The 26,711-nt window shown below is 38.3% G+C and overlaps 1 pseudogene; it reads right to left on the reverse strand.

Moving 5' to 3' along the window:
- On the reverse strand, positions 1 to 22,273 carry LOC140852549 (serine/threonine-protein kinase PCRK1-like; annotated as a pseudogene).
- Between the last annotated feature and the right edge of the window lie 4,438 nt (positions 22,274 to 26,711).

Raw genomic sequence — 26,711 nt, forward strand, 5'->3', positions numbered from 1 at the left:
TCACAAGGAAAAACAAGTATATTCAATGTATTAAACTTAGGTGAGCAATAGCATTCTCACATTACAACCTCCCATCATGCCGCTGGTAATTCATTCTGGTTGCTGCTAATAGAATGAGATCTGATATCAATATCACAATGCAAAACTGACCAAGATTCACTTGTGGTTTCTTGTTGCCGCATCACAACCAAACTCAGAAATATAGAGATCCTCATCATTGATGTGACAGAGGATATATACAGACATTAAGCATACTTCAAAACATGTATTGCTGCTAATTGCAACTAAGCTAACAAACTTCATAACATATATTTCTCATTATCATTGTCATTGTCATCAACTCATCATCAGTCTCCTTGCAAGCTTTGGTGTCCCTCCTTGCCCCACAAGCCGCCTCCCTTCTCCCACTTTCAAATCCCCAGTCCTCTTTGAGTTCATCCCTCTCTTTACACTTTCTTTAGAAGCTGCCTTTTCTGAAGAACACAGAGGGGGCTGTGGAGTGCCAATCTCCATTTTCTCTATGATACTTTGCACCATCTTTAGCACTGCACTCATCTTAGGCCGTGATTTGGCATGGCGTGTCAGACACTTGTTTGCCACTGTTGCAAGTTTTGTTGCCGATTCTAGAGAATAGTTCTCTTCTAGCCTTGGATCTATGATCATGTGAAATTTCCTAGTGCCAGATTTGTATGGTTTGACCCAATCCACGAGTCTCTGCTCGGCTTTTGGGCGGTTCCTATCCATTGGACGGCGGCCGGTGATAAGCTCATAGAGAAAACCCCATAGCTCCATATATCACTCTTGACAGTGAGGCGCCCAGTTTGGATGTACTCAGGAGCTGCATAGCCAATGGTTCCCACAACCTGTTTGTTTTTGATTACAGAGCAATCAGATTTACTTTCAAAGCATCTTTCTTAGAGGATGCAATTCTATCTACCTTGAATACAGTTAGCAACATGATTACTACCATTTAGTGGATACTGGATAATAAATAGGGTAGTACTTTTTTACAAGACCAACTCTTGAGTCATGCAAACTGTTGAGTTCCTCATTAGTTTCATGAATTTTAGTCACTACAGAATCATCATAAAAAAAAAAAAAAAAAGAATTTAATCACCACAGAAATGCAATAAACACATTCTCAAAAGGCTCTCTTGGTGCAAGACTAATATGCAACATGAACGCTGAAAATACATGAAGAAACCTGTATTACCATGCTTCTAATCAAAGCACAGTATCAATCATCATTTGCTAAAACTTTTACAACTGAAACCTTCCTTGGGAGGTTTATTTTGGGCTCACTGGCTATGCAGCCAGAATCTTCCAGCTGATATGTTGTTAGCATAGATTACAACCATTGACACAGCAATTTCCTACATATAGATGAAAATATTAAATTGGAGACTACCAGGAAAGAAGTGGGAAATCCTAATTGACAGATTTTGGTTTCCAACTTGTGATCATCATTCATGTTAACTACTGATCAAATTCCCCTGAAAATAACTGTGCTTATGATTATGTCGGAAGAGTTTTTAAATATGTTTTCCAGATGTTTTTGAGTGATCATTGTCAAATGCTCTATTCCCATTTGAAGGCTACTGTACCACGCCACTTCACTACCTCTGAGGGGTCAACGGGAACCCATAGGACTAATTTTTTATTGCTTTGCACTGCATCATCAGGTCAACCATTCACATAATGGATATGCTTTGTCCTGACCTCACCTATTGGCATCCTTACCTATCTTGTCTGCTCTATGTTCTCTCATTTTATACTTCCTGTCAACTTGTAAAACATTGTTTCTTGTTTCTTCTTTGAATTGGTCAATGGTAAGTTGCTGACTTGTGAAACAATATTACCTTGACCATGGTTGCTGTAATCACATCCTGAGATGCTACAATATTCCAGGCAGATTCTTCGAGGACCTATCATTTAGAAGCAGCTCATCTAGGCAGGATTGTCTATGCATAAACCTGGGGAGGTGTTGATCCACTTGGGCATCACCTGATGTCCTGGCAATTGTGCAAAAATGCCAAGTTACTATATCTAACCCATAAAAATACCACCATTTGGTGTCATTTATAAGTCAAGGTACAATCCACCATAGTTTGAGTATATTTTACAGGTGGCTTTCAACCTAATGGCAGCCCTTCAATTTGTTGCCAATTTTTTGGCCAGGGAAATTATAGGTATATAGGGAGAATTGCAGGAATTATGCAACTGGAACCCTATAAGGATTACTTAGACATAGCAATAATTGCAAAAAGGAGGCAAGAAAAATGTGATTGGACAATTTGCATATTATATTAAAAATAACATTATAATCTATATTTTTTTAACAAACCTTTATGTTGAAAATTAACTTTAGAAAATCACAATAATTAAGTAAAACATGACCAAGCACATACATCAAATCTTAACCTATTCCATCACCAAAAAATACTAAATATTATCAACTGATATGAAATTTCTTTGAACCATACGTAGACAAATTTCAGAAATTTTTATAATTCATGAATGAATAATAGTCCATGAAACATCTTAAGGAAAAGGAGTTGCCATGTAGGATTCTAGGCATCTGATCATCTAGATGACCTGAATCAAGACTTTGCAATCAAAACTTTTCAAAATGTTCCCCTCATCATCCATCATGAACATTCATACGTAAAAGCTTATATTCTGATAGTAAGCATAATAAAGCAGCTGGAAGGAAGTGCCTGATGCTACTAAGAGAGACTAATACTAGCTGGATAAGCAACAATGCTGAGGCATATAGATGATTGTATTGTACTCACTGCTGTTGAAACATGAGTTAACCCTTCTGCTGGTCCTTGTCTAGCCAAGCCAAAGTCTGACAATTTTGCATTCCAATGCTCATCCAAGAGAATGTGGAGGCTTTCAAATCTCGAAAAATTATCTGTGCATACAAATTATTTTTGAGTAAATGATAACCTTTTCACGGGGTCAGCATGATCATCATTAGCAACAAAAGCAGGCTAGAGGTAAGCAATTAAACATCAAAGTTCATGTTCTGTTACTGCTCATTGACACAATAAAACAATCTTTAAGTACTTTAGAACTGGTGGCTGCATATTGTTACTGTTCATTGACACAATAAAACAATATTTAAGTATTTTGGAAAAACTGGTAGCTGTATGTACTGGGATTAGTAGCTAAAATAAAAGTACAAGTTAAAAATATTGTTTTATTGCTTTCTCAAAAAAACATTCTGTTTTACTTGTTTATTGTAGTAATTAAAGGACAATATATTAAAGATATGCTTCTTAAAACTGAATGAACATTTTCCAGAGGCTTAGAAAAATATATGTAGTATTCATGGTAAAATTTTATATGGATCTAAGCTCAAATTAAATTTTCAAATTTTTTAAATTTAAAAAATATTTTTAATTTAGAAAATAATAAAAATGTATAATTAATACAATTAATATTTTGGTTTGTTAGCAAGAAATTTGAAGCGAGTTGTCATTCAAATCCTCTTCTAGATAGTTTTCTCAAGTGGTTAAGAGCAATTAGTTGACCTTTGTCCTCATCCACGGAGAAATCGTCTAACATAGAGATGCCTCAACGATCTTGTATATCTTCACTACAATCTGAGATTGAGGCTGAAATGCATTCAGGAGGAAGTTGAGCTGAAGTACTCGGATTTGATGATGGATGCTTTTGTTTATGATGATGAAGATCTAATAATCGGATGGCTTGTGGGCCAATAGTAAGAGCTGGAGCTTAACGAGCCAAGATTGCCTCCACAATCGACCAATTTTGTAGCTAGCGAGAATAAGATAGATGCTGAGCAATGGGCAAGCAGCAATATTCTACGCAAGCTTCCAACTGATCAGCCATAACTAGAGGGATCATTGGGGAGTTAATCATCATGTGACTCCAAATTCAAGACATCTTTTTTGAGATCTGACCGAGAGATGTTTAGATGAGGCCAACATGCTCTTCGGCTATCTTAGACAATAAGATGACATCCATCCTCCGAGCATAGCTAGCTAGAGTAGGGCACAAGGGAAGGATAGGTAGTTGCTCAGCATAAAGATAAAGAAAAAGAAAAGATAGTTGCAATCTTGATGGAGAGAGTGGAGTCAGTTCACTCAGATTCAAGGATCAAGGAGAGCAATGATGACAATTCTGATAGTTATGGATCTAGTAGCCACAGAGGGAGTGAAGGACAAGAGACTACTGTTTATGAGACGTAGCTATAGGATGGTCTTTGATTCATCAACAAATCTCAGTATATGCATGCTGCATAGGATAGGGACCATAGTGCACAAGCTAGTAAAGTTTGCGAGAATACGATTATATATAGACGATGGGCTCTCCGAGGTTATTCAAAATATAATACAGCTGTAGATGACCTCACATGTAGAGTAGGATCCATGGATGTATGAGATTCATCCTCATATTTAAGATCCTATTATCTACAGCCATAGATAGCTTATGATCTATATGGATATGGATATGGTGCATCCAAGACATCGACTTCCAGTGGCTACTACCCTATGGAGCTCGAAACATTTTATGGATCGGATTTTACTGCTACTATATTCGGATGAACTTCTCCACAACTATACTATCAGCTGGAGGGCACCTCTCAGAGCCAAAATTTTAATGAGATATCTGAGACTAGTTATAATTTAGCATGCATATCTTATGGGATGAGAGTATACTCAGTATAGGATTATAATGCCGCTTGATTAGAGGGATAGACCGATGTGCATCCTGATTATGCATATATCCGGACATTTATGAGTGACATCGGCACTCGATGAGATTCTAGATCTCGATATGCATACGTTAAATACATGCAAGTGATTGTATTACTTTATGTTTTGTATTTTATTAATTGATTTGAGAATCTTAGGTTCAATAATATCTAGTCCTTATAAGGCTGTCCCTAGAGCAAAGCATCATGTCAAGCTTAGATCCACGTCATGCACGATTATTACCCTTATCTTTTGCATGGAGTGGAGTCAAGATTCCGATCCGAGGGCGGATAACTAAACAAGAAATTCACCATAGCATGGAAAGTTAAAACAACGATGCTCTCTGAAGCTGAAACCAAAATGGGTGCATCTCCTTTGGTTTTTACCTTTCACAAATCCACTACCACCATCGCTGGCTTCTACCTTCCAAGACTTGAGATCCATATAGGGCATCTCTTTTGTTAAATTCTAAACAATGCCACGTTAACACAGAAAGATCGCTCATATATGTCAAGAAGTATAATTAAGGATGTACCAGAGTAATAGAAATATCAAATAACATCAACAAATACTAATTTGGGCTTAAAATCATTTAAGAAACAAAAAAAAATGATTAGAGATCTTTAAAATCAAAAAAAACTGAAAAAAAAAAAGAAAATTTGGAAGCGGGTTCAAAACTGGCATGCCTTGCCGTATCGTGTGTTGGTACGATACTGGTTTGGTACCATACGGAATTGGTAGCTAACCAGTATGGGTTCCAGTTCCGGTTCTAGTTTAGCGGACCTTGGCCCAAATATTTATAATATCATTTGATTAAACATCCAATGAGATTGATAGAGGGGCAAAAAAGCTTACCCTCTAGGATTTCATTGACCAATATATGTAGAGTACAGGATGTTCATATATGACAACATAGGCCAGCAACAGTAATAATACAGCAAATATATGGCAACATAAGCCAACAATAATACAACAACAAATATAACAAATAATATCATAAAAACCTCCACTATATATGGAAAAAAATATGCAGTACGAAATATATCCTAACATCCCCCGCAAGCTGAGCATCCTTGGCATAGAGGGCGAAGATTGGTGTGCAAAATTGAAAACTGAGAAGTGGACAAAGATTTGGTGAAGATGTCAATAAGTTGTTTGTCAGAAGAGATATAGACCACAGCCAAATCACCCGATTGAACTCTCTCCCATAAGAAATGATGATCAAGTCCAATATGCTTCGTACAGCTATGTAAAACAAGATTTGCAGCAAGATATGTTGTGCTAAGATTATCACAATAGATGCGAATAGAGTGTCATAAGAAGATACCAAGATCACAAAGTAGACAATGGATCCAAACTGTCTCGACTAGTGTGTAGATCACAGATCGATACTCCACTTCAGAACTGGAGCAAGAAATGGTAGATTGCTTCTTAGTTGACCACGAGATAAGATTATGTCCAAAAAATATGCAATATCCTGAAGTGGACCTCTGTGTATCTGGACAACCAGCCCAATCAGCATATGAAAAAGCAACGAGTGATGGATTCAGACAGCGGGAGATGGAAATACCGTAGGATAGTGTCTCGTAAATGTATCGGAGAAGATGTTTAACAGCTTGCATATGTGTCTCGCAAGGTGCATGAAGATATTGAGCAACCGTCTTAATAGCATATGAGATGTCAGATTTTGTGAAAGTAAGATATTGCAAAGCACCAATTATTTAAGGATAGATAAAGGGATCTACAAGAAGACGCCCTTCATGAGTCGAGAGACGAGCACTCGAAGAGAGGAGTCGCAACCGACTTACTTGTGAGAAAACCCTTACGCTCAAACAATTGACGCACGTATTTCTATTAAGTCAGATGAAGATCAGATGGTGAGCTAGTGACTTAAATATCCAAAAAATAATATAGAGATCCCAAGTCCTTCATTACAAACTCTCATTGTAAAATGCCTGTAAGAGTCTCTAAACAAGAGGAGCTTCTAGTAATAATGGTATCATCAACATACAGGAGAAGAACGAGAGTGCCAGAAGAGAAGTGAGAAATAAACATAGAGGGATCTGCAGTACTTCTAATAAAACGAATCTCAGAAAGAAAGGAAGTAAAGCGCTGAAACTAAACCCGAGATGCCTGGTTGAGTCCATAGATAGCTTTTCGTAGGCAGCAAACATGATGAGGAAAAGAAGGATTCACAAAGCCAGGTGATTGTTTCATATAGACTTCTTCAGAGAGCACTACGAAGAAAGGCATTCTTCACATCAAATTGTCGAAGCAGCCATCCAGAGGAGAAAGCAACAGAAATAACAGTACAAATAGTAGTTGACTTGACAATCGATGAAAAAGTTCCTACAAAATCAATATCCTATTGCTGTTTGTAGCTTTGAGCCATAAGCGGAGCCTTGAGATGCTCAAGAGAACCATCTACCTTTTGCTTAATCTTGTATATCCATTTGCAGCCAATGAGATTGATGGATGGTGGAGAAGGAACCAGATCTCAAGTAAAGTTAGTCAATAAGGCATCAAATTCTTCGATCATAGATGCATGCCAACTTGCATCCTGAAAAGTCTCAGCAAAAGAGTTGGGCTCGTTGGGAAGAGAAGAACTCTTAGAAGCGAGGAAGGAGGTAGACTCAGTCATATCTTTTGTCATGGATCAGATGAGCATAGAGTGTGTACAGAAAGATGGAGAAGGAATAATAGGTGAAGTAGATAAAGAAGATGGTGAAACTGGTAGGTCTGCAGTAAGTGGAGTGGAAAGGGGAGGTTCAGAAGGTGTAGGAGCAGGATCGGTTGTAGTGATGGGTGTAACAGCCCTAGAGGTTGTTCGTTTGATGTAGACCCAGAGCTCTTTCTAACTAACAGCAATGGTATGGTTCTCATTTCTAATCTGTATGGCATCATGATTCAAGTTGGCAGTAAAATGAGTTAATGATTTAGAGGTTGGTGAAACAGACAAAGTGGATTAGTCGGTACAAGAAGTGCTAGGACTATCAATAGTAGAAATATGGGTGAAATTGAAATAAGAGAGTGCATCAATAGTAGGACTCTCACCTCGTAAAGAAGGATTAGAAAGAAAATTTTGAAACATGTGAAAATCTGAAACAGTAGAACTAGTTACGTAAGATGTAGAAAATTTAGAGAGATAGAGATATGAAAAAACTATTTCAGCAAAGCAAACATGCCTAGAAATGAAAATTTTTTTTAGTGCTTTGATATAGGCAACGAAACTCTTTATGCTTATCTGAGAGTCCTAAGGATACACAAGGGAGTGATCGAGGAGAGAGCTTATGTTTGGCAATATCCTATAGATCAGGATAACACAAACATTCAAAAACTTTTATAAGTTGCAAGTCAGAAGGGACACAACCATGCAAAGCATTATATGGCAATTTTTCGTTCAAAACAACAAAGGAGTACGATTTACAAGAAAAACGATAGTTTGTAGGGCCTCTGCCCAAAAGTGAGGCATGCAAGCTTGAAAAAGAAGACTTAGAATAACATTGGATAAATGTCTATATTTTCTCTCGACAACACCATTTTGTTGTAGTGTGTGAGAACACCAGAATCTTTGAATAACCCCAGTCTATGAATATAAAGCAAAGAATTTTCATTTACATACTCCTTAGTATTGTCAGATTGAAGAATTTTAATATTGCGATGATAAATATTTTCAACCATTGCTTGAAACTTTAATAGTTTTCCAAAAACCTCTTGTTTAAATTTTAAAAGATAAATCCAAGAATAACTAGAGTAATCATCCATAAATATGACATAATATTTATATCCAAAATAGAGGGAACAGGTGCCTGCCATACATCTAAATGCACAAGTTGAAAAGGAAAAGCAGATTTTGATTCAGAATCATGAAAAGAAAGTTTGACATGTTTTTCCGTATTGTATGCATTACAAACCGATAATTTGAGTTCAGAATGATCATAAGAAATAACTTTATTTTCTTTAATAAATTTTTAAAGAAAGCAAGACTAGGATGACCTAACTGTCTATGCCAAATATCTCCACTAAATCTCGATGCAACAAAAGCCGACCGTTACTTATTCCCTACACTTGCAACTCTAGAAGAAATTGGATAGAATGAAGTTCCCAAACTACAGCATCTGAGAAGCTCCTTCCCCATTTTCAGATCTTTTACAGAAAAATCGGAAGATTAAATTCAAAATGAGAATCATTATCATGGCAAAATTGATGAACAAAAAGTAAATTTCTTTTGATAAAAGGAATAATGAGAATATTTTTGAGAGCAAAGGAGTTGAAAAGAGTACTCAACTGTATTTTACCAATCTGAGTAATATTAAGTAAATTTTCATTACTAACTAGAATTTTTTCATGCCCATTATAAGATTTAGAGAAAGAGAATACCAAGATTAGCAGTCATATCATTAGATGCTCCAGTATCTAGATACCAAACTTCCTCACCATGCTCTTGAAGGCTCATAGCAGCGAAGGTTTGAGGAATATCATTTACGGTGAAAGCATGATTGAAGCGTTGCCTGCACTGAAGAGCAGAATGATAAAATTCTCCATATATCTAGCATTATGTGCCAAATCATGGAACATGGGGTTGTTGGTTAGGTTGATTAGGGTGAAAAAAGGGCTGAGGATGTGTGTATGCTCTATTATGTCCACGATCAGGATTTGAATTGTGTCTGCCACGCTGTCCTCGGCCTTCACAAAAACTATCCCTACATCCACCACGATGACCTTGACTGTAACTTGCATAAGGGCTTCTCCTTCAATGGTGGAAGAAGCAGGTGCTGTCGTCAATCCAGCACGGCGTTGAACTTCTGTTTTTTCTTGCATTAGAAGTGATCGAAGTTGCTCAAAAGTAGGTTTTATCCCGTGTGTGTTTAATGCACTTACAAATCCTCTATATTCCTCTGGTAGTCCCAGAAGAACAGTCATGACCAAATTGTGATCCGACTAGGCTTGACCAATTATCTGGAGGGCATCCCCTATGGATTTAACTTTTTGCATATATTCACTCATACCCATTGATCCTTTCTTGATGCTTCGTAACTCAGATTTCAGAAAAATGCTGTAGAGACAATCTTGTCAAGAAAGTATGCCTCAATGATTTTTCATGCATCATGGGTTATTTTGGGTGAACTGGATATGACCATCTATAGTATGCTAAGAGAAAAAATAGTATTAATCTAGAAAAGTATGGTGGTATCTACCTTCTTCCATACTAAATACTTTGGATTCACAATTATCTTCTTATCGGTTGTTTCAATAATCTGAAGAGGGATAATACTGATCCCATCCACATGCGAAGTAACACCAAAACTCTCTAAGATATTTTAAAAAACTTGTTTCCACACCAAATATGTAGAATCTATGAGATCTAATGGTACAAAAGTTTTGATGTTAATAATCGGTAGCGTTGTGGTAAAGGAAGACATGTTTGCCACTAAAAGAAAGTACCATCAGAAGAGAAAGAGATGAGATCAGAAGTTACCAACAAAGATCACTTCTCAAGAGAAGCCAAGCAGCACCAGGGAAGACCAAAAAAAAGGAGCAGCAACAGAAGAAAAAACCAACAGCTCAAGGAGAGATCAAGCAGCACCAGGGAAGGCCAAGCGGAACCAGGAAAGATCAGGAAAAACTGAGCGACAGCAAGAGAAGCCGAGCAGCATCAGGGAAGGCCAGCGGCACAAGGAAAGACCAAAAAAAACGAACGGCACTAGGGAAGACAATAAAGATCACTTTCCAAGAGAAGCCGAGTAGCACCAGGGAAGGCTAGTGGCACTAGGGAAGATCACAAAAAAATAAGTAGCAGCAGGAAAAAGCTAGCGGCTTAAGGAGAGACCGAGTGGCACCAGGAAAGGCCAAGTGGAACCAGAGAAGATCAAGAAAAATCGAGCGGCACCAGGGAAGACTGAACGGCAACAAAGAGGGGTGGGCACCTGGGAGGAAGGTGAGGTTTTGGTGGTTGGTGGCTATGGATCAATATCCCTAGTTAGGGTTCCTACTCTGATACCATGAAAGAGAGGCAAATGAGCTTACCCTTTAAGATTTCATTGACCAATATATATAGAGTACAGGATATTCACATATGGCAATATAGGCCAGCAATAGCAATAATACAACAAATATATAGCAACATAGGCAAGCAATAATACAACAAATAATACCATAAAAACCTCCACTATACATGGAAAGAAATATGCAATATGAAATATATCCTAACAGAGACAATATATACTTGGCATATATGGATAAATTATAAAGGAAAAGGAGCATGAACCTTGATGTTGAGGAGAGCTTTAAGATGGAAGAAAGTGTTGGGAGTTGAGATCTCTTCTAAAGAAGTTGGAAGGATACAGAAAACAGTGAAAAAAAGTGACCAAGAGAAGAATACGTAATGAAATTAAAGTACTCAGTTTGGTTTATATATCTTTGAAAATAGGCGGTTGATCTTGGGAGCCCAAATATTTTACTCAAGTGCCGCACCAACTCTAGCACCCAAAATTAGATTCCATTTATTCCACGTAAATCCTATATTAACAGGTGGCCAGCAACAAATCAAGGGATTAACAAATAAGCTAGGTGTTTGACATGATTTAGAGATCTTACTTCTAGAAACAATACCTAGAATTATGTCATTTGCAATGAATAAGCCAAATAATATTTTTTTTAAAAAAAACTATACCAGATGCAAAACAGGAGGGGGGATGTGTGAAGATGCAATAATATATCCAAATATAAATAGCATAAGTAGGAGAGATTGTGACATTATCTAACACTTCTGACTTGTCAGTAAACAATCCATGCACAAGACAAGGTAGTTGTTGAGATACTGTAAAAGATTGTCATAATGGTAGCGATTGATCATTTCAATCTTATCGGTGATTTCAAATGTCCCCATGCAACATGGCTCTCACACATGTATCCCAATTCCGAAGTAGTACACAATGAATGGATTGAAATATCTAATAATGAAATGTTGAATCTAGAATTGGTGATTTGATATCAAGTAGGACCTATAGAACTTTTGGGTCTGAATTTTCTTCAAGCAGCTAGAAAATTAATAAGCATATTCTGTGAAGATTGAGGTATTGACTAAGATAGGGCTGTCAATTGATCTGAGAAGCTCAAGCTCTGCAAAACATCAGCTTGAATTAAGCACGAATCTAGCATGGTTCATATTTAATTGAACCAAGCTTGAACTTGATTCACAGGCTCAAAATTTTATATATGTGCTGGTGTTGTATTATTTATATGGAGTGATAAAATATTTCTTTTTACACTTAGCAGATTTTCTAGACATGCTTTATGATTAAGGTTTTTTTCTCTAAATTTAGTTATTTAAATAGGTTAGACATTTGTTCAAGCTTGAACCAAGCTTGATTCAAGCTTAATATAAGCTTGATTTCAAGTTCTAGCTGATCAATTAGGCTCATGTTTGGCTCCATTCTTGAATTAGGCTTGATAAAATGATAGAATAAATGACTTGACCTCAAAATTCAGACTTGAAAATAATTTCAAGCTCATTTTGATCATACCCAGCTTGATCGATCTTGACTTTATTACACTGTTAGACAAGATATCCACAATTTCTCGATAACATTAAAAGCACTGCCTATGATCTAGGTAAAGCAAACTGACAAAAAGAAACATAAAATACCTGGAAATCTACTTCTTCATGCAGGTATGTCAGACCACGAGCAGTATCAAGGGCTATCCTAAGTCTCATGGCCCATGAAAGAGGTGTAGCGGATTGAGTTGACAAATGATTCTCCACACTCCTATTAGGCATAAATTCATATACAAGAAGACGTTGGATTCCTCTTTCATCATCTTCTGCACAGTAGCCAATAAGTTTGACAAGATTTGGATGTTCAACCACCCCAAGAACATTAACTTCATTTATCCATTCCTTGTGTCCCTAAAGACAAAATTAGGAGTGAAATTTCTCAAATCAGTTTCTTTCTAGTTGAACATAAATATCAATGCAAATATCAAAATTAAGCATAAATTCACAAGCTAATAGGACAGTCACTCATTCGGAAAAGAAGTGAAGAAAAGAGTAGCAAGCTCAGCAAGTGAGGCATTTATTGTATACCTGCTATCATGAACACTTTGCCATATAAGTCAATCAATATACATAATCAGATATTCAATATGTTGCTGAATATATTGTCTAGGCTATCTGAACATTCTTGAATAACCAGTTGTCTAAACTTTTGCAGAGATTTAAGATGGTCCCAAAATTTCAATGGTTGATGAATGGTTGTCCAAATGAAGGTGACTACTACAATTGAATTCATGAAATTTACTGGCACCAATTTATCTACTGCAGCAGTAACTAAAAAGCTTAAGTAACTTTCATCCATTAATAAGTATGAACATATTTGGCCGAAAAGGGGAAAAAATTCTATAGGACATCTTTTCCAGTGAACATCATATGTCTAGGATTTTAAGACAGGATCATAAACGAGAATAATTGGGTGTATACAGTAATTGGTTCTATTAGCAGTCAATATTCATGCAGATTTTTCTTCAAGTTTACTCATCTATTTTTATTGGGTATTGAATCAGGGGGCTCAGACTGTGGAGCCCAAATTTACAGAAACATTCAGTCTTATCTCACCAGTCACTTCAAAGTGGAGAAAAAGTCTTAGAAGGTCAAGTGTTTCAGTCAGTACTTAAGATATGAACCATTCAACCAGAAAAGTTGCGTTGAGGATTAATTGTCAAGCAATAGTTGAGTGAAGAAAAGTATTTGGCAATCATACAACAATCATGAAGCATGCCTGCACTTCATTCTATAGCATTTTAACTCTCATTTTTCAGCATAATGAACCAAAACAGTAATGTTTATCAGATTGAGTATCTCTGGGAACAATTTTTGATGGGAGATCATTTTTCTTGTCATACCGTTTTCACATTTTATTTTGTCTTTTGCTTCTTCTATATTTTGGTTATTTAACTTGATAAAGCTTTCTCCAAAATTCCAATGTTACATTTAACAGATTTTCATCAAGTCAACTTCTATTATATCATATATGGATTGCATACACCATGACATCTAATAATGTGTATAATTAATTGGTTCATTTATAACATGTGAAAAGCAATAACCCCTCCTGCTTAATTCTTGGCATCAGCCTCCCACCACAGCACCACAGAAGTCACCAGCCTCCTGCAAATGTGTCCCATGCTTAATTTTGCTTGCTTATAAATGTCCTTAGGATCCCCATACAACCCCAAAAAACACCTCATTTCCTTAATCCCAATAAATCAAGCTTATTTTACTAAATCAAGCTTGTTTTACTATATCATATGTTTTCTCTACAGCATGAGGGGAACATGCTTTAGCATTTCTCCCAAGGTTTGCCGAACTAGTGCCAAGGGCTGTACCAGCTGGTGATTGGTTTGGTATGGTACTGGTGTGCACTATACTGGCCCGATACATGCCGAAACTAAGGTAAAGGAGAAGAAGATGGGGGCGAGCAAGGACAAGAATGGTGGGAGGGGAAGCGAGACAACTCACATGGCTGCGAAGATCCTGGTGTCGATCCAAAGAGGATGAGGTCGAAGAGGCCAATGTGACGGATGAGGCCCTTGCCTAAGGTTTTCCTCCGGAGAGCGGAGGACCAAAACCCGGAGCAAAGGCTGGGAGAGATAGATTGAGAGAGAGGGAGAGAGAGGAGAGGGAGTAGAGGAAGGGAGAGGGGGGGAGGGGACTTACCTAGGCATAAAGATCCCCGGCACCGACCCAAGGAGGATGGGCATGAATAGACCAAAGCGATGAAAGAGGCACTCATCATGGACAGCAGCAATGTTAGAGGGGGTGCTCAGGTTTTTCTCCAGAGAGAAGACAACCAGGACTTGGAGTAGAGGCCAGAGAAGAATATCGAGAGATAGAGAGAGAGGGAAGAGGCAAGGGGATTCAGGATAAATTGGGAAATGTGGAGTTATTAGAAAAAGGTGAATGGTGAGAAGTGAATTTTATCTCATAGATGACCTGTAAACTAATTTTATAAGGAAAATAATGGATGCCATGGAACAATGTGAAGTTTTTGTGAGAGGAGGAAATTTAATGGCGGTCATATATGATGGTAAATTGCAACGATAGCTTTGCAGTGGATGCTATTCAACTAGACTAAGAGTTCGAGAAGATGGAACTGCAGAGTGACTAAAAAAAGGTATCTGTTCCATTTCAATTTCCTAACTCATTACCATCAGTAAGTAATCTTGTCTACTTCTTTTTTTAGTATTCTATTGGTAATCTATTCATTGTCAATATATGTTATAATGTTATATAGAGCAGGACAAAGAAATAGTTCATAGACTTTGTTCCTTATCGTGCCAGCAAGAGTAATCACATGAATAAAGCGTGAAAAAAAGCTGAGCTCCAAGTGACAAGCTAACAAGGAAAAAGTCATTTTGTTTTGTGGTGGTGGGGGGGGGGGCGGTGTGCACTTTACATGATATCCTGTCCATCAAGAAATTGTGTTTCATGACATAATTTAAGATATTGATCAGGTGTGTCAACCATCACATTCAGGCGAGAGCTTACCAGTTGAAATGCTGATATGTTATATTAGTAAAGAAGACAGAGACACAGGCCAAGCATAAAATATTTATGATTATTTATTTAAAACAAGTTTTCAGTTTGTGTTCTTCAAAATGACATGCATTGGTAGTATAATGTTTTAATCAATGACCATTTTATTTCATGGAATATATGCGTGAGCAGAAGTTGAGGGACAGCTCAAATTCTATATCAACCCAGTTCGTGCAGTAAATCACCCACTTTTAGTTTCTGCAATCTCTCTCTTTTTTTCAGTTTCTGTGTCATTTTTCCAGATTTTCTTCTGCATGGGAATGCCTATATTGGTCTGCATGATAGCTCTGATTTTGGCATAGATAAAAGATGACATTGACAGGGAGTCATAGATGGTTCTTTAGTGGAGGAAAAAAGTGTAGTGCATTGAAAAATCTCATTGGCATCAATTTCAAAAAGAAATAGCACAATGACGTGCCTCAAATTTGGTATTAGTGCTCAAATCTTTCATGCACTTTCTTCTATTTTCTAGTGCTTCACCTCTTGAGGTAGTCTTTGTGACAATATTTAAAGTCTCAGTATCAGGTCCCATACCAGTGCCTTGCCAGTACAGTTCACTACATTACACTATGCCCCCATACTGACATGTGGCAGAGTCAACACAGGACCCGAACCATGTATCAACACAGAGGCATATAGAACCACCATACTGTACTGGTATTATATCAGGTCAATATGATAATCCTATACCAAATAATACAATTTGGTATTTAAAACCTTGCTTAGTGAATGTTGTACACAAGCAAAAGCACAGAATTTAATTCATAAACAATTACTCAAAGAAAATAGATTGTTAAATATAAGCCACTAAACAAACTAGCAAACCATCTAGGACACTTGTACAAGACCTTGCAAATCTGAGGTATATCATTTAATTCAACCCAAAACCAGTAAAAGAACCACACTAATTTGATTGAAGCCCAATTTAATTCCCATAATGAAAGTTTCAGCCAAATTTGACCATCATAATGACTAAACAAGATAAAACAAAAAACGTAAAACTAGTAAGAAATAAAGGCATTGGCAACACAAGTACTTGCATGCCTCAGATGGCACTGTGTCATTCAAATATGACCAGGGAAACACAGCTAATTGTAGCAACTAAAAAATGATAAGACTTTAATTCCAATAGAAATCCTTGTTTGTGTCAGCATGCCATCTAGATAATCCCTCCATTCATATCTGAAATCCTTGTTTGTGTCAGCATGCCATCTAGATAATCCCTCCATTCATATCTCTCATGTAGCTGACAACCAAGCATTTATTTTCTCCTATATCTACAATGGCAATTCCTAATGGATTGACAAAATCAATAAGGCAAATGATGATCCTCAACTATCCAACAAATAGTTGGACTAAGAATTAGTGTAATAGACACTTCATATCTATAATTAGACTAAATGGCTGATTATGTGATAATTACCAAGATAAAATATAATCTATAACCATGAAATTGTAAAACATTTACATATGCCAGTCAAAGAACTTTTCCCCCTTGTTGATTACCAACAAAGTGTTACTCAATTGTATGATGAGTAAATGACTTAATGTTATGAAGAATGAGTAACGCACTGACTATTTTGGGGAAAGTAAGATAGTGATTTTAATAAATGAGACTTATCTATTCATAAGAGACTCTAAATAACTTGCCTGCAGCCCTCTGTGATGGAGTTGTTTTATGGCAACATCTTGCCATGTGTTTGAATCATCAAAGCTCCTGATTGTGGCCCTGTAAACACATCCAAATCCACCTTCTCCAATCATTAGCGAGCGGCTAAAATTCCTTGTGGCATTCCTCAGTTCCTGAAAAGTAAATGTTCTGAGATTGCATGGCCTCCGTGAGAAACCACGGAATGGAGACCTCCCTATGGAGTCAGCACTCCCATCTAAGATATTTAGCGAGCTGAACTCAGACTTGGACTTCCTCATATCACGATCTGTCAATGTGGTACTGCTTGGCATTGCTGATGGAGATTTTCTTGCTTGAGGCTTCCCCTTCTTTCCATTTGAGAAAAGGAAACACTTCATAGCCTCACTTTGTAAGACCTTTTATTTTACTCTGCAGACTGAAATTCACAAAGAAAGCGAGATACAAAACCATGAGCCTTTTGTGTAACAAGGAACTGAAATGTCTCCATTACATCACACACAACATTATATAGGACAATTAAGATATATATAAACAATCAACAGTCCACATCAAAAGAATTTGATTGTACACTAAGATCAAGCATCAGAGACAACATTTTTTCTAATGAAAGGAGAGGAAAGACTCATTAAACATGTAAGAAATATATCAACAAGCATCAACAAAAACGACAATTTCTCCCTCTCAAATCATGTTCCAAAAGCCAGCCTCTAAGAGTGAAAACTTTTCACCTTCATCAGAGCATGTTGGGTGGATGTCTGGCCAGGACACCACCTCCCGAGATCCTTTCAGTACCACGCGATGTAGCAGGAAGAAAGAAGAAACAAAACAAAAGGAAAAACAATCAAAATACGTGGATCAGCCATAAAAGGGCTTGCCTCCACGGGGCATGCAAACTTCACTATGGAAAGAAAATTTTACAAGAGGAGACCTCACCCTCAACCCTTGTACACCCAATTCTCTCTCACATAAAGTTCCCCTCACAAAAGCTCTCTCTCTCTTGGAGACCCCCCTGAACCCCTGAAGAGCCTGGCAACCGCTGTCTAGGAGCCTCCTGCTCCTCTCTCTCAGCGCCCTAGCCTCTCTCTCTCCTCTGGTTCGTACGGCGGCGAGAAAACCCGAGCACACCTTCTCTGTTTCACGCACAGCCCTTTTAAAGGGTTAAACCAAGTTTAAAACTAGATTAGAGAGGGATTAGGAGTCCTAAACAAAGCCAAAAAAACCCCCGGACCGTCGGATCAAGACCGGGAGCCCTCTGGGCCGTTGGATCGCGCTCCGATCCACGGAATAGTGCCGTGGACCGCGAGAAATGCGTGAGAAATGCCCACGCGGTCCACAGGCCGCGCCGTGGACCATCCGGTCCACGGTGGACCGGGGCAAGGGGCCAGCAGGCCTGGGTCGCGCGTCCCGTGCGGGCCTGGGCCTGGGTCGCGCGCCCGCGAGGGCCTGGGTCCCGCGTCCCGCGCGGGCCTGGGACGCGCGTCCCGCGCGCCGCCGCTTGCGGCCGCGCCGCTGCCGCCCGCCGCCGGTCGCCGGCGGTCCTCCGCCACCTCGATTCTCGTGCCGACTTCAAAAGTTCGTATCTCCTCCATCCGAGCTCCGATTCAGGTGATCTTGGTCTCGTTGGACTCCGTTTTTCGCCGCGAATCTCGCTGTGGGCTCAATGTGGGCTGAATCTCGAGGCGTCAAATCCTAACAATCTCCACCTCGACTCGATATTCGGCCTCCTCCAAACTCCGAGAGCTTCTGGATCTCCTCGCCCCCATGCCCTGGGGCAATCGCCTGCTGATCATGGATGGGCAAACATGGGAGTCAAGCCAGACTGCTCGATCCCATCTCCGTCGTATGCTGTGCTCCTCCTGACCTGAGACCTGCTCGGGGCATCATCCTGCGGCAATAGAATCTTACCTTGCGACGTCGCCTCTCGTCCTCCCGAGTCTCCTGTCTCGTGCCCGATCCGCCTCCTGGAGCTCCACCTCGCTCTGGGCTCCACCTGACTCCCGATGCTCCACCTCGCACTGGGCTCCCTGCCAGGTAATAATGTCCTCTGCTCCCCTTCTTCCCCTCCAGCACAATCCTATCGCCGCATAGCACCCTCAGGATTCTTCCACCAGCTACCGTCCTGTAGCCTCTCGAATCTAGTCTGCTAAGTGAGATAAAATTCCGCCTGAAATCGGATATGTATCGGACCTCCCCCAATCTCCTCACTGCACCGTCATGTGTCCTCCAGCTGACCGTCCCAATGCCTCTGATCGCACAGCTCAATCCATCCGGCAGATATACAGTGCTCTCACTGTTCTCCAGGGAGTCAAACTGCTCCTCTCTGCAACACACATGATAGAGGCATGCAGAATCTAATATCCACTGCTGGGAAGAAGCAGATACCTCGTCAGATATCTCAAAGACATCTCCATCTAAATCACTGCCGGCCGTCGCTACAGCAGCCACCGTCCGATTTTTCAGTTGAGGGCAATCTCTGGCTAGATGCCCCAACTCCTCACACCGGTAACACCTGATTTTGCTCAAGTCCCTCCTGGACTTAGACCGCCCTCATTGCGATCTCCCGTCGCTCCGTCTACCGCCTCCTGCACCTCCAGAAGCCACCAAAGCTGAGCTATCGACACCTGAGCTCGAAGCTGGGTTTTTCCTCCTGAGAACTTCGTTCTGGAGTATCGCCGCGGTGACTTCGTCCATCTTGATAGTGCTCTTCCCCACTAGAAGAGCAGTCACCAAGGACTCGTACGAAGAGGGAAGCGACGCCAGCAAAACCAGCGCCCTGGTCTTCTCCTCAACGTTCTCGCCAACGCTGAGAAGGTCGGTGAGGATCTTCTAGAAGTGGCTCAGATGTTCCTGCACGCTCTGTCCCTCAGTAATCCGCAGTTGGTAAAACTGCCTCCAGAGGAAAAGAGTGTTGGTGAGAGACTTCGCCATGTACAACTCCTCGAGCTTCGACCACAGCACCGTCGGGGAAGTCTCGCTCAGCACATGGATCACCACCTCATCCGTCAGATACATGCGGATGGTACTCACCGCCTGCATCTGTAGCCGTTTCCAATCCCGCCCCTCCATGGTGGTCGGCTTCTCATCGCACAAGAGAGCATCGATCAACCCCTGTTGGATGAGCACGTCCTTCACCCTTGCCTGCCACAAGGAGAAATTGCTCTTACCATCAAACTTGTTGATCTCCATCTTGATTGTTCCTATTTTCTCCATCTTCAGTCTTGCTCACCACCGCTGCAATCTGCGTCCTTGTACCGCTTTGCTCTGATACCACTTGTTGGGTAGATGTCTGGCCAGGACACCACCTCCCGAGATCCTTTCAGTACCACGCGATGCAGCAGGAAGAAAGAAGAAACAAAACAAAAGAAAAAACAATCAAAATACGTGGATCAGCCACAAAAGGGCTTGCCTCCACGGGGCATGCAAACTTCACTATGGAAAGAAAATTTTACAAGAGGAGACCTCACCCTCAACCCTTGTACACCCAATTCTCTCTCACATAAAGTTCCCTCACAAAAGCTCTCTCTCTCTTGGAGACCCCCCTGAACCCCTGAAGAGCCTGGCGACCGCTGTCCAGGAGCCTCCTGCTCCTCTCTCTCAGCGCCCTAGCCTCTCTCTCTCCTCTGGTTCGTACGACGACGAGAAAACCCGAGCACACCTTCTCTGTTTCACGCACAGCCCTTTTAAAGGGTTAAACCAAGTTTAAAACTAGATTAGAGAGGGATTAGGAGTCCTAAACAAAGCCAAAAAAACCCCCGGACCGTCGGATCAAGACCGGGAGCCCTCTGGGCCGTTGGATCGCGTTCCGGTCCACGGAATAGTGCCGTGGACCGCGAGAAATACGTGGGAAATGCCCACGCGGTCCACAGGCCGCGCCGTGGACCACCCGGTCCACGGTGGACCGGGGCAAGGGGCCAGCAGGCCTGGGTCGCGCGTCCCGCGCGGGCCTGGGTCGCGCATCCCGCGCGGGCCTGGGTCCCGCGTCCCGCACGGGCCTGGGACGCGCGTCCCGCGCGCCGCTGCCGCCCGCCGCCGGTCGCCGGCGGTCCTCCGCCGCTTCGATTCTCGTGCCGACTTTAAAAGCTCGTATCTCCTCCATCCGAGCTCCGATTCAGGTGATCTTGGTCTTGTTGGACTCCGTTTTTCGTCGCGAACCTCGCTGTGGGCTCAATATGGGCTGAATCTCGAGACGTCAAATCCTAACAGAGCAGAAGTAATCATTTTCCTCATATTCAGGTTTCAGATAGCAAGATAGATATCCTTCAGGTTTCTTCAAGAGAATCCTTCACCATTTAAATTTCATTATCAAAATTCACATGTGCATTTAAAGCGGAGATTCTTTTCCAGATAACCAGTCCATTGATGGAAGAATTTGAAAAGAAATTTGGAAGAAAAAAAAAAGAAGAAATGGTTACACGAGAAAAATAACTTTTTATTTATTTTGTTTATTAACAACCATCTTCTCAGTAGGTCGTGCAAAACCCACCATTTGCAGTTGTTCTTCAGAAAACCACACATAAAACCATTACAGAGTAAAGAATACTACGCCACGAAAATAAATCTCAACCCATATCAGAAATTCCACATGGCAATCCTAGATTACTCAATTCTTCAGAAAGTTAGCAGGTAAATCACCACAATATGCCGACGTAACCTCTTATCCTCAAACAGTTAGCACGAAGGAAGACGTAGTTTGTAAAAATCTTTCTCCTCAAAGGCACTACTGATTACCAACTTCAAAATTCCAATAACAATCCACACAAAATAATAAAGAAACTTCTTATTCTGTCAAAGACGATCCCAGAATCCAAGTTCTCACTTCAAAATCCTATCTTTCTAGTGAAGCTCAACAAAACAAGCAGAAGAAATAACAAACCAAATGCTTTCGTAGAAATTCCAAAAATTATCGAAACGGAAGCCGGAAGAAACGTCCTCTTCTCTCGAAAACGATACAAAAATCCACAATTTTCTCTTTAAAATCCTATCCTTCGTACAAAGTTCAGTAAACCAGCAAAAGAAAAGAATAAACCAATGCATTCTTACTTCAAAAGAGGAGCTTTTTCTTCTCGCTGAACTCAAACTTGCTTTCCTGTGAGAGGGAGCAAGAATCCACCGGTCTCCTTATCTCTCAGGGGCTTGAAGAATTCCAAAGGCTCAAGGGGGCCCTCAGAGAAGACCAGGCGCCGACCATCCCCGGCAGTAGGTTTCAGCTCACCCAGATGGGGACTCCTCACCACAACCCTGTCCCTCCTCGTCTTTCTGTATCTGCGCCTGGGGAGAGAGAGGAGAGGGAGGGAGAGAAGAAACGTTCGGGAGAGGGACACGTGAAGAATGGTCTTCTGAAAGGGACATGGGAGCAGAAAAAACCCGGAAAATGCACAGGGTTAGAACCCAATTTGAAGAGGTCTTTAGGTCCACCCCTCTTTTTCTAATGGCGTGAGCGAGTGACGTCTATATTGCTTCTTTTTTTTTTCTCCTGCATAAAATTGTCTATTGCGAACAAGGTAAGATTGTGCTAATTTTCTAAATTGAATGGAAGCCAGTAGAACTAGTTGTTTGAGAAGAGAAATATCTGTTGCATGGTTATGATCCAGCCAATAAAAATTATTTGCAAGGAGATTAAATTATTTTAAATTTTAATTTTCTTTGCAGGTGGAGACGGGTCTCAGTTTACTAAAGAACTGGGATATGTTTATAATGAAATATCAAATATGTCATTACTTTGTCTTATTACAAATGCTACAACGCAGCCCTGTTGATATGGAAAATTTTGTACGCATGGAAATTGCTTGTGGATGGCTCCACGAGACTAGAAAATACAAAGACTTAGACTCGAAGACTAATGGGAATTCATGAACTCATTTCACACTTTTATAATGATAGGAGACCATCGTTACAATTGTGAAGCTCTCTCTGTCCATCCATGCATTCTTACAATGATGGAGCTTTTTTTATTTATATATTTATTTTTAATAAAAATAAAAAAAATAATTTTTTTTTATATGAAATATTTTTTGAAGGATAAAATCATGAGTTCTATGAATTAGAGTGGATAATATCTCACACGTCAAGTCATAAATTTTTTATCATAATAATATTTAATCTAATATTATTTAATTTAATATATTTAATTTTGATGACTCCGCGTATAAACTCGAGAGTCTTTTTGAGTTTGACAAATATATATATAATATTAAAATAAAGATACTGTAAATAATCATTTGTCAAATGTGTATAAATGATTTTTAAATTCACGCGGAAACACTTCTTCTGCCGCGTGAGTCGATGTTGGTTGGGATGGCGATACAGGTGTCATGCTAGTTGCTTGGGACGAATTGTTTGCGGGGTTAACTAGAGATGTATTTATTTCAGCAACCAACAACTCCATTGAAGTGGGATGGCAATAGCTTCCCTTTCAAATGTGTTTGATGAGACACAACTCATTAAGATCTGACCTGATGTTTTATTTTTTTTATTAGAAAGTATCAGATATGGACCATAGCTAGCGAGTGGACTTCCTTGAACCTGACCACATGTCAGGTATGCATCTTACTAAACTAAATTATCGGAACAAAAATAGCGCAACATTGTTTAAAGAAGAACAAATGCCATCATAAGATTTGTCAAATTGTGTTTGGCACGTTGTTTTAAAATTGAGGTTATGGGATGACACACAGGTTAAAAATGCTATATTTTAGACACACTTGAGGGTGATAGCCCAAGACGCTGAGAAAGAAGGATGCCGGTCGAACTTACCTGCTTTTAGCTCATCCACGAAAGAAATTTTTTCAGATGAAGCTAAATGTTAAAGTGATCCACAACCTACCGAATATGTTTTGCACTCTTTTTAGAGCCGTAGGGAAACAAAAAGTGCTACGTGGAAAATATATAAGAATTTTGCTTCTCTGCATCATTTATAAGAAATAATTTTAGAATATTAAAAACAAATCTCAAATAAAATAATATATTGATTTTGCCATATTTTAGGCATAGATTTTAGAAAATTTATTAATATGGCAAAAACTTTACCTTGCTTTCTAACAGGCAAATTGTCCAACAAACTCATTGTCTATGGATTGGAGTCAGGAATTTTCTTATAAATTACTAAGATTTTATTTGGTTGGGGTAAAGTGGGTGAAAATTACTTTATCAAAAATGTCTTTGGTTCATTTTCGACCATTTGGGTAAAAAATTGAAGGATGGAAGTCACTTTAATATCTAAAATGAGTTTGATTTAAAATAACTAAAGGAGCGGGGAACTGACTCGGGTCTTTGGAAGCCACTTGAAAGTGGAAAGTGAAGAGATTGAGAGAAAAGGGGCCCCGATTTTTCTTCTATCACAACGATCATATTGTTAATAATAGAAATGTGATTAATAAAACTATTATTTATTTTTTTCCAATAAATAGTATTAATAATATCGATATGATTTATGATCTGTAATTTATTATTATTAAGAATGATATTATTTACTATTAATAACTAGTAAAATGAAATAACTATTATAATATTATTTAGGTTTTAGAAATAATATTACTCTCATAATGTCAATAATAGTAAATAATGTTAATCATTTAATACTATTACTAATTAATAACAGTAGTATTATCTTATTAACAACAATTAGTAGTAATAGGATTTATTTTTATTTATCATTGATAATATTGTTATTTGTTCTTTTTAAATATAAATAGTTAATAAAAAATATTTTATTGTGTCAATATATGGTAAAATTCATATGTAAGAACAATAAAAATAGCGTTACTAAGAATATGCAGTAATTAATAGTAAATTTATTTTTATTAAGTAATAAAGTTATTATTAGTGGTAAATAACAATGATTAATTACCAATATTGTTATTGTTGCCCAGATAGATAATCGAAGAGAAAGGATGAATTAGATTTTTTAAAAACTTTTACAATCTTAAAATTAATATGTGTTCGACTAAAGTAAGCTAAATAAGTATATGATGGAAGGAATATATATGTATAGCAAAATAAATGATAAATTAATATACAAGACAAGAACAAGCAATACAAACATACTAATTTATAGTGTTTGGGTGCTAAACCTAGTACTTACATCCACTCCTTAAGTCTTTCTACTTGAAAATTCTACTATAATCTTCTTGATTATAGTATGATTATTTTAATCGGACTTACAATCAATCTAACTATTTATTTTAGCGGACTCACAATCAATCTAGTTAATTTTGCATACAAAATCAATCCAAATGATTTTGCATACAAAATCAACTAAAATCTTTTCACAAGTTTCTATTCCAAGAAACTTGCAAAGAATCTAGATATATAATAGAAATTTAAAATAACAAGAGCATAATAAGAATAAAACTCATTGAAGCTCGATTAAAGTTGATGATAAATACTCATTAAAACTTGAACTTCTTTTCTTCAATCAATAAGAAACTTCTTTAAAGATTATTAAGATGTACTTAAGATAGCTCTTTCAATAAATCCTCTTGAATCATTTTTTTAGCTCATTCAAGAATATTCAATGTTTTCATCAAGAACTTGAGTTTTTCTCTTTTCTTCTCTCTTGGATCCACTCTCTTAGTTCTTGATAATGTGTGAAAATGTTTAAATCCTCTAAAGAAGCCAGACTAGCCATTGGGGATCAAAAACTAGCTGTTGAAAGTATTTGAAAAAATCTAAAATTCTGCAGAGCTAGTCGTTACTGCTGTTAATGACAGTCGAGCTGACTTGAGATCAAGTAGGGGTCGACTCGAGCATTGTTCCATAGAAACACTTCTTTATCTTGCCTGAAAGAGCCGGCTTGTACTTAAGTAGAGGTCGACTCGAAATCTGATATTGAAATATCCATATTTTATTTGATCAAGAGGGTCAGCTTGTACTTAAGTAGAGGTCAACTCCACACCATGCCACTCAAAAAGTATGTGTCAGAGTTGACTCTTTTAATCTAGAGGTTAACTCTAAGTCTCTTTCTTTTGATTTTTTGTAATGTACCATAATTCAATCATCTTCTTTTGCTTTCAAAATTTGTCAATTATTTTTTCAACTTTAGAATTTATTCTTTTAAATTTTTTCATAATTTTTTAAATATTTAAGCTCATTATGCTTCCTATAAAATAAATTAACTTCTCAAAAAATACACAATCATTAGTATCATATTCAAATATTTTGTATTCATCAAAATCAATCCTTAGGTCAACAATCTTTTTTTTTTTTGATAATGATAAAACTTTGAATATATACAAAATGAAGCATAGTATGATTCTAAGATTTATGCCAATTTATGCATAATTAACATAAAATAAAGAAGTAGATGCATTGAGAACATACTTCATGAATAAATTATAAAATATTTAGGTTAACTCAAGCATATACTCAACTTATCCTCTCTCCCTTTTTGACAACATAAAAAACTCCATTTTCAAAATTATCAAAATCAAGCTTGTATAATCATTTCAAGGTAAATGAATCATATCACTTTTAACTCAAATGATAATTTTTATTAAAAATTACTTGAAAGATAATCTCTTTTTTTTTATAAATAATCTTTCCTCCTTTTTAAAAATGCCTCAAAAGTTAAAAAAAAATAATTTTATTCCACTCAAGATTTTATTATATAATTAATCTTCAAAATTTAAAGATATAAGCATGCAAGATCAAACTTAGAACTTATCATTTTCTCTTTTTGTCAAAATATTAATGCATGACAGGATAAGGCATTAGAGATCAAATTCAAAGCATTAAATGTAAT

This window comes from Elaeis guineensis, chromosome 11 (assembly GCF_000442705.2).
Source record: "Elaeis guineensis isolate ETL-2024a chromosome 11, EG11, whole genome shotgun sequence".
In the NCBI taxonomy this organism is placed as follows: Eukaryota; Viridiplantae; Streptophyta; class Magnoliopsida; order Arecales; family Arecaceae; genus Elaeis; species Elaeis guineensis.